We start from the raw sequence: 8,393 nt of genomic DNA, 5'->3' as shown, positions 1-8,393 counted from the left end.
TGAGAGATGAACTGTGCGGACTGCATGCTCCAAACTGCAGGAGTTCTAATTTAAGAGTGAGGAAGATCTCAGTAATTTACACTTTGTTATTCATCAGACAAATGACTGAAAACCATTTGTGTGGTTGATTCATAGATATAACTGTTTCCAGGAGAATGTCAGCACTGATGAACTCCCAACAACAAACTGCTGTTTTGTGTGTGACATTGACCCATCCAGGGTTAAAGGGGAGATAGGTGAGAAGTCCATCACGGGGCTTGGAAGTGACAATCTTTTGCTTGAAATGTGAATATGGACAAACTGACGATGGATGGATGGATGGATGGATGGATGGATGGATGGATGGATGGATGGATGGATGGATGGATGGATGGATGGATGGATGGATGGATGGATTGACAGATGGATTGACGGATGGATTGACGGATGGATTGACGGATGGATTGACGAATGGATGGATCACCTATGGGCTGACCATAAAGATCATACTGAAGATTAAGATCATACTGAAATGAAAAATGGAAGCGATTCAGGAACACAGTTTTGAAAAGTAGTGTGGCAAAAAGTGGCCCATCAATTCTGGTTATTTTCTTTACTTCATTAATTCGTAACACAGTTGACTGCAGACTGCAGCTCAACAGAAGCCAAGCCCGTCATTAGGTGGAACTGTCCACCATGTAATGACATCAAACCCTTCTGAGCACCTGAGCAACACGTCCCAGCGTGCTGACCTGAGGGGTCGGAGGAGGTTACTGCAACTCCAACTCCCCTCCTGCCTTTAATTACACTGTGCAATGCCATGTGAAAAGATGTCTGAATAGGCGAGGAGCGAATCCTGTCCTAATGAATGGAAACAGATGGGTGAGACAGTGAGCAAGGCATCAGCCAAGAACTGGGCTGGTCGTGTGGGAAACAGGCTGCCAAGAAAGCAGAGAGTGCCAGATAGAGAGAAGGGAAATGGGACGAAGGGTGAGTAGCGATTGTGTGCACGGCCAGTATCTGAAACTGGCAGATGAATTTGAACGTCTTCTGGTTTAATGCTAAATCATTAGTTGGGAAATTCAAGCTGTTTCTGTCTGCAGTCGCTCTCCTTCTTGCTGAAATGAACATGCTGTTGTAAAATATTGCCAATAATGGCACGATGGCTGAATGGAAGTGATGGCAGTGATGGTTGAGAGAATCCTCCCTGGTGCACCCTGAATTAGCTGCAGCTGAGTGAGAGCGGGGATTACTGGACGGGCTGAAATGGAGTGGATATTTAGACAGGGATATGGTGTTTAAACAGAGGGATTTCTTTGCCAGACCTCCATGTCTGATGTTCACACACAGTCGTTTACATTTTGGCATGAATGTAGGTGCACACACAACAGGTACACAACTAAGATCTCTTGGACATGAACTAACCGTTAACTAATGTTGATTAACTAAAACCTGCCTTGTTTTCCAACATGACACTAATTTCCTCTCATAGTGGGAGGCATCATTATTGTTCCATTCAAAATCTAATTAAATGACTTTCCTGGTTAGTGAATTCCAATGAGAAAAACATGCCTTGGTCATCAGCCTCAGATCACTGATCGGGGTTTGTGCTGATGGGTTGAGTGGAGAAGACTTCATCATGTTAAATGGTCATTTCACACAAGAGCTGCAGCAGCAGCAGAATAAAGTCTGATCTGTGCACGAACATGCACGGAAATCCTGTATGTTCCTGAAAATCCAGTATGTTGGAATGGCTGGCTCAGTGTTAATGAGAGGAAGGCTTCAATTGATTTCAAAATGGTTAAATTGTTCAGCTTGGGAAATACTGAGGAGAAGGCAAATCTGTGTGATGGTCAATATTCCAGCTCCGGTGGGCTTTGGGAGAACGGCAGCAGCACAGGCACAGTAGCCTCCCGCCACCTTTCAGGCAAACACGGAGACTCCAGGGAAAACATATAGATGGAACTCATTTTTTAAATGATTCACTAAAACCATGGGAACCCTTCCGATCTAATCCTATATGTAAATGTTGTTGCTAGGTCAGCAGAAATGCTGCTCTGTATATCTTAAATACCTACCAGCCTTTTGAGGTTCTACTAGCACAAAATAGCCTTTTGTTAATCTCAAAATCTTGATGTCTCGCAGCTCCTTGGTGGTGCAGCAGGATGCTTAAACTCCATTTCTCTTTCTCCATGCAGGAACACCAATTCCCCCTCTCACCTCCTCCAACGACCACTTTACCCCGATGAATTGGGTTCAAGTACAATCTCGGCTATTGTCAGATGTAGTTTACGGGCTATTTCTTAATGGTGCACCCACTGATCTCTGTCCCCTTTTCTCTCTTCAGGCCTCACTGGATCACGTTGTTTTCCCTCTGAGAAGAGAAATGTTTTTTCTTCAGCTACAAGGATGTTAAGTGCTGTCAAAACAAGGCTGCAGTAGGAAGAGGGGGAGAAATCAAAGGTAGAGGCAGAGAATTGCAGTATGCCCTCCTAACAGCAGCGATGGACAACAGCACTCTGCATGAGCCTCATACAGCATCATACAGGGGGAGTCTTCACCTACTTGCTGCTGGATCCAAATGAGGCCTGGAAATTGTCCAATCAGTCCAACTGTCCAATTGTCCATGGCTATCATGCTACTGAATCAATACAGTTTATTGAGAATTCAGACGTCTGTTCAAATATTTTTTTCCTGTCTAACAGATTTAATCCTTCTGTAAGCATACAAAACTACTATTTAAGCTTTAGTCATCTAAATGATCGAGTGCCCCTGTAACGTATGATGTTGGGTGTTTAAACCCATCTGATTTGTCTATTTGCATCAAAATCTGGCATAAAGAGAACATGACTGGAATACAATTAAACTGGTGTTCTCGTCAAGTGTGACCATATGTTGCTTATTTTAGAGAAGATTCCGAGGTGCTGCTGGTGCAGCTAGCACTGCTAGCTAACATCACGCTAACAACATCTTTGACATGTACACATTCTAGATTTACTTCATTCTTTCTGGAGATAATAATCGGTCCTTATTGTTTGGAATATATTAGAGCTAATTAGAATTGCAAACTTTATGATTGATGATAGCCAGAATGGATTCCAGCCTGCGTTTGGCCCTCTCTCCTGTTCCATGTTTTGAGCCAAAGAACTGAGAGTTTGTCGTTTACCTCCTCTGATTGATGTTCCAGGACTCTAAGTCTTTCCAGTTTGCTAAATTCCCCACCCAACACTCTGCCCAGCCCTGCTCTGACGTCCATTCTGGGCATCTGTAGAGCCACACCTGGAGCTCTGGGCCGACTTCTTCCACAGCAGGGTATGTAATTCAGCTCTGGATAATGAGCAGCCAGCTGTCAACGGGTGGCTCGTGGCTGCTCCCTGTGACCCATTGAGGATGGTGACATGTCTTTTGGTACTTCCCCCTGATTGACAACTACTAAGAGCAGAAGAGAGAGAGAACTGGGGTAACAGTATAGAGAAAGAAGGAAAGAAGGATGAACTACAAAGAAAGACACCGGCCATCATGAGGGAGACACAATACAAATGACAAGCACATTCTTTTCATCCTCACATCACTTTAGTTGAATGTTCATGGCACATTTATTCATCTATATTTATTTAAAGGGTAAAATTAATGAATTTGAAAGTTTTTGATTTTGTTACATTTTTGTATATTTTGGCATCAACTCAGTAACAAAAGTTCAATTTGAATTTTTTTAATTTTTTTTTTTTACAGCTCAGATCTGACTATTTAAATTAACAATCTTCTTCAAACAGAATTGGCATTGTGGTGATGCAAGAACCTGTTAACCAAGCAACTATTGACAGGGCTGAGAGTTAATAAGAGAAATAAAAGATGAGTCAATGTCCAGATAGAAGGGAGGCTTACGGTGGAAAATAAATCAATATGAAACCAAATTTTATTTGGACAGTGAGTTCAGAACACAAATAAATAAAAGACTTTGTCTGTGGTTTTGTGATCTGCACTGAGATTGTTACTGTGACTGAATATGATTTTTGAAAAGCCTGTGAGGCCTCCGAATCTCAATCACGCCATCAGCACTCCCGATAAAGCTGCTGAACAAAGGAAAAACTGATAGCACGGCTGAAAGCGACTGCACTCAGTCCCGCTGTCCAAAGGTGACATTCAGCATGCTCAACTTCCAAGAAAAACTGATTTTGGTTGGACAGAGGCAAAATGAGACATCTGATATTTTGAGGAGTATATAATAAAAGTGACCCAGTGACAGTTCTCAGCACCAATAAAGTCACATCAGTTGACCTAATACATGGATAGACTAAAAAAGACACACACTGCCAATAAATGTTGATTAGAGAAATAAAGTAGAGCAGAAATCAATGCTTGTAGTTGCACAGCAGCAACAGACGTGTTTTGTGATTTGCGATTTCTGTCTGGCACCAAGCCTGCAGAAGGGAATGGCTGCTTTGGCTCAGACGAGAGGGAGATACGATCTGTTAGCAGAGCTGCTTCAACCACAGAGGGTCCGACTGTCGATCGTAGCTTATGTTTGAAGCATCGCTGGAATCAAGCGAGGTGATGCTAAACACTCTTTTTGATTAGCAGTATGGTGTTGTTAGCATTGAGAGAAGGGAATTTCCATCCTGACCATCTCAGGCTCCGACACTCTGACAGAAAGTAACAGAAATGAGCAGCAAAGGCAGCTTTTGTTTAGCACAAGTGTTGATCCAACAACAGTGATAAGAGAAAAGAGGAGCCAACGATACAAGATCACAGTAGGGGGGCTTGCTGGGGGTCACAGCATTTTTCAGACTGCACACGGAGATTGCACACAGACAAAAGTATTGTGGCACCATGCAGCACATCAAAGTGTTGCTAAAGTTAATTTGCTCAGTGTCAGACTAGACTGATTTCATTGCTGCAACATTATTGTGTTCCATAATCCCCTAAACTGGTCTGATGAGCTTTAACTCTCTTTGTGCCAACTGATAAATTAGGAAAATATTTATAAAAAGATTCAAGATTGCATCCTCAAACCTTTTTACCCTGATGACCACAGCTGATCCCTGCTCAGGGTCAAAAGTCACGGCCTGTCTTCACACAGCGTGCAGCCTTCGCTCACACACCTGAAGGCAATTTGCTTAATTTTGCCCAGGGCATGACATTGGACTGTGGGAGGAAAATTAGCATTCAAATGCCACTGAAAGGCCCCGAGCTGGGATTTTAACCCAGAACCTTTGTTTCTGCAACGAGTGGGACATTTTTGAATCGTATCCAAACAATTTCCTCCAGCATCAGGTGAGGACCAGCTGCCCCGCCTGGTGCTCATTATATCGCCACGACAGTTGGCTGGGAAGAAATTGCTTCCATTGATGAGAGAAAAATGTGGAATAACTGCTGTCAGATTGTCAGCGTTGCCAGACATGCCGAGCGTTGGCTGAGAGCGCTGCGCTTCCATAATGCCACACAGAATATGCTGGAGTATCCTGGTGCTCTGGAGCTGCAGGGAGGAACCATACAAATGTGAATTCTACATTTGATCTGCAGAGTAACTAAGTAAGAAAAGTTTTTATGTTTTTCTGCTAAATGACCCTCAAATAAGAGTCTCATGGTGGGTGTAATGGCACTCCGTCTTCACTTAACGTACCATTTTTAAGGACACAGTAATTCTTCACTCGCATGACCTGAGATGTAATTTCATTCTTAAAAGTCTTTATATGAATTCCAAAAGATTACAAACTCACAGGACGTGGCGGTAAGAAAACTTTGTGCTCCCGAACCTAATGCAGCTCTTCCTCTTCCTGAACTGGCGCTGCGCATGCTCTCTTAAGTCAATTTCAGGGAGGGTCATCCAAAACTTTACGTCAACAATAATTTTAAAATTATGAATTACACAATAACATGTACCATGCATCAAACAAATACAAATTGCAAACATAAATTGCAAATCAGTTTTACACACATCAATTCTGCTCTATGGCTCTTACATATCCAGCCCCTAATTGGTTTAACTGTAAGATTACACAATTATCAATTTAACTCAAAACTAAGAGCCATCAAATTAAAACTATTAACAGAATAGAAATAATCTTTCATAACTAAAATAAATATTTTCTCCTATTACATATTGTCCATTGTGTTTACATGGCTTCTTGCAAAAGGCATAACATATGCACAGATCTCTCCAGGGTGCTGTTTTTTGTCTGAAACTTCACACGACGTACAGTTCCTCTGGAATCAGGTAAGGTTTGTACTATTCTTCCCATGATTCACGTGTTTCGTGGGGCTGAACTGTCCACTACTAGCACCACATCTTCAGGTTCAAAGTTCCTTTTTTTTCTCGTCCACTTCTGGCGTTCCTGTAGGAGGGGTAAGTATTCATGAGTCCACCTACGCCAGAATAGATCCGCAAGATACTGTACCTGCCTCCAACGCTTTCTTGCGTATAGGTCATCCTTGTTGAAGATTCCTGGTGGCATGTTGGGCTGGGTCTTCATCAACAGCAGATGGTTGGGAGTCAGAGGTTCAATGTCGTGTAGATCATCTGACACACTTGATATGGGTAGGCCATTTATTATACTTTCAACCTCACAAAGACTGTCATCTGTGAGGGTCTGTTCCTTTAGCAGAGCGCCGAGAATCCTACGGACTGTGCGTATTTGCCGCTCCCATATTCCTCCTTGATGTGAGGCAGCTGGACTATTGAAAATCCATTTGATGCCCCTCTCTTGCATTGCCTTTTCCATCTCTGATTGGTCCAGGTTTTTTACAGCTTCTCTCAATTCCTTCTCAGCACCAACAAAATTGGTGCCATTGTCGGAACGCATTATGGAGATCTGTCCTCTTCAACTTATGAAATGACGGATGACATTGATACAAGCACTTGTGTCAAGACTATCTGCCACCTCGATATGCACTGCCCTGATGGTGAGGCAGGTGAACATAACACCATACCTTTTGACAGTGCTCCGGCCCCATTTCACTTCGAATTGGCCGAAGTAATCAATTCCAACGTTGGTAAACGGCGGCTTGTCTGGTAAAAGACGATCTTCCAGCAGAGGTGCCATTTTTTGTTCTCCAACTTGTCCTCGAAGTCTTCTGCAGACCGTGCATTTAGATATGAGCTTCCTGATGGCTGAGGTTGCTTGAGGGATCCAAAACCTTTGTCTTAACTGTGATACCATGTAGTTGCGTCCACAGTGACCGATCTTCTCATGAATTTCATTCAGTATGAGAATTGCAACTCTGGAGTGTTTGGAGAGTATCACAGCATGTTTTGTGTCAGCTGGCATGGCCGCTCTGTTCAGCTGTCCTCCTATTCTCAGGAAGCCATCTCGCAACATAGGATCGAGCCTGTACAGCTGGCTGCTTTTCTTGACAGGCTTATTACTGCAGAGAGCTCTAATTTCCTCAGGAAAGCATTGACTTTGGCTGTACCGGATGATTTCCGCCTCTGCTGTCATCAGCTGCTTAAAGGTAACAGATCTCTTTTCCATAGTACTTCTGTACCTTTCCATGTTCTGTTGCACGATCACCTTCTGCTTCTCTGGATCCTTTTCTGTTTGACTGGTCTCACTGGTCAAACTCTTTCCTTTTGTTTTTCAGGTGGATCAACAACTTTCTAACTTCCATAATCCATGCAACCGCCCTCTTCAACCGGTTCCAACTGTCATAGTATTGAAGTAATTTGGACATACAGTCAAACTTTTCATCAATTGTGATGGTGGTTAGTGTAATGGTTTTAACCTCTGGATCATTCTGCAAGTTCTGATTCATGTTTTCTGGTCTCTGTGGCCATTCACTTTCTGGCTGTAAAAGGAACTGTGGGCCATTTATCCAGTCTTTATCTTGCATCAAGCTTTTAGCTTTCAGACCCCTGGTCACCTTGTCAGCCGGGTTCTGCGACGTCCTGACATACCTCCACTGCGATGGTTTAGTGGCCTCTCGTATGAGTGTAATCCTGTTTGCCACGAAGGTCTTGTAGCGGGCAGTCTCGCTGTCTGTGTATTTCAGGACCGTCGTGCTGTCAGTCCAGAAGATTGACTGCTGGAGTGGGATCTGCATTTCCTCCTGCAGCATCCTGTCCACCTTCAACGCAGCTACTGCTGCAGTCAACTCTAACCTTGGAACAGTGATCTGTTTTAGCGGCAAAACTCTAGACTTCCCCATCACAAGGGAACAGCGGATCCTGCCTTGGTCATTCTCCAGAACGAGGTAAGATGCTGTGCCATATGCAACCTCGCTCGCATCAGAAAAATGGTGCAACCTGGCCACCTTTGTGGTTCCAAAATTCTTGGGTTTGACACATCTGCTGATGCTGAAGCCTGAGACGAGGGTAAGCTCTTCCAGCCACTTATACCATCGTTCTGTCCGTAAGTCACTGAATTCCTCATCCCATCCTAGCTTTTCTTTACACTAGTCCCTCATAAGAAGCTTGG

General features: G+C 43.5%; 1 long non-coding RNA gene across 1 annotated transcript; it reads left to right on the top strand.

Annotated features, from left to right (window-relative positions):
• Positions 1–246: 246 nt before the first annotated feature.
• Positions 247–2,861, top strand: LOC130521578 (uncharacterized). Its single transcript, XR_008949372.1, has 2 exons — positions 247–969; positions 2,178–2,861. It is a non-coding gene; the product is annotated as an uncharacterized LOC130521578 (long non-coding RNA).
• The last annotated feature ends 5,532 nt before the right edge of the window (positions 2,862–8,393 follow it).

Source organism: Takifugu flavidus, chromosome 2 (assembly GCF_003711565.1).
Source record: "Takifugu flavidus isolate HTHZ2018 chromosome 2, ASM371156v2, whole genome shotgun sequence".
Classification (NCBI taxonomy): domain Eukaryota; kingdom Metazoa; phylum Chordata; class Actinopteri; order Tetraodontiformes; family Tetraodontidae; genus Takifugu; species Takifugu flavidus.
Note: the sequence above shows the minus strand (reverse complement) of the source record. Positions and strands in the feature narration are given on the sequence as shown.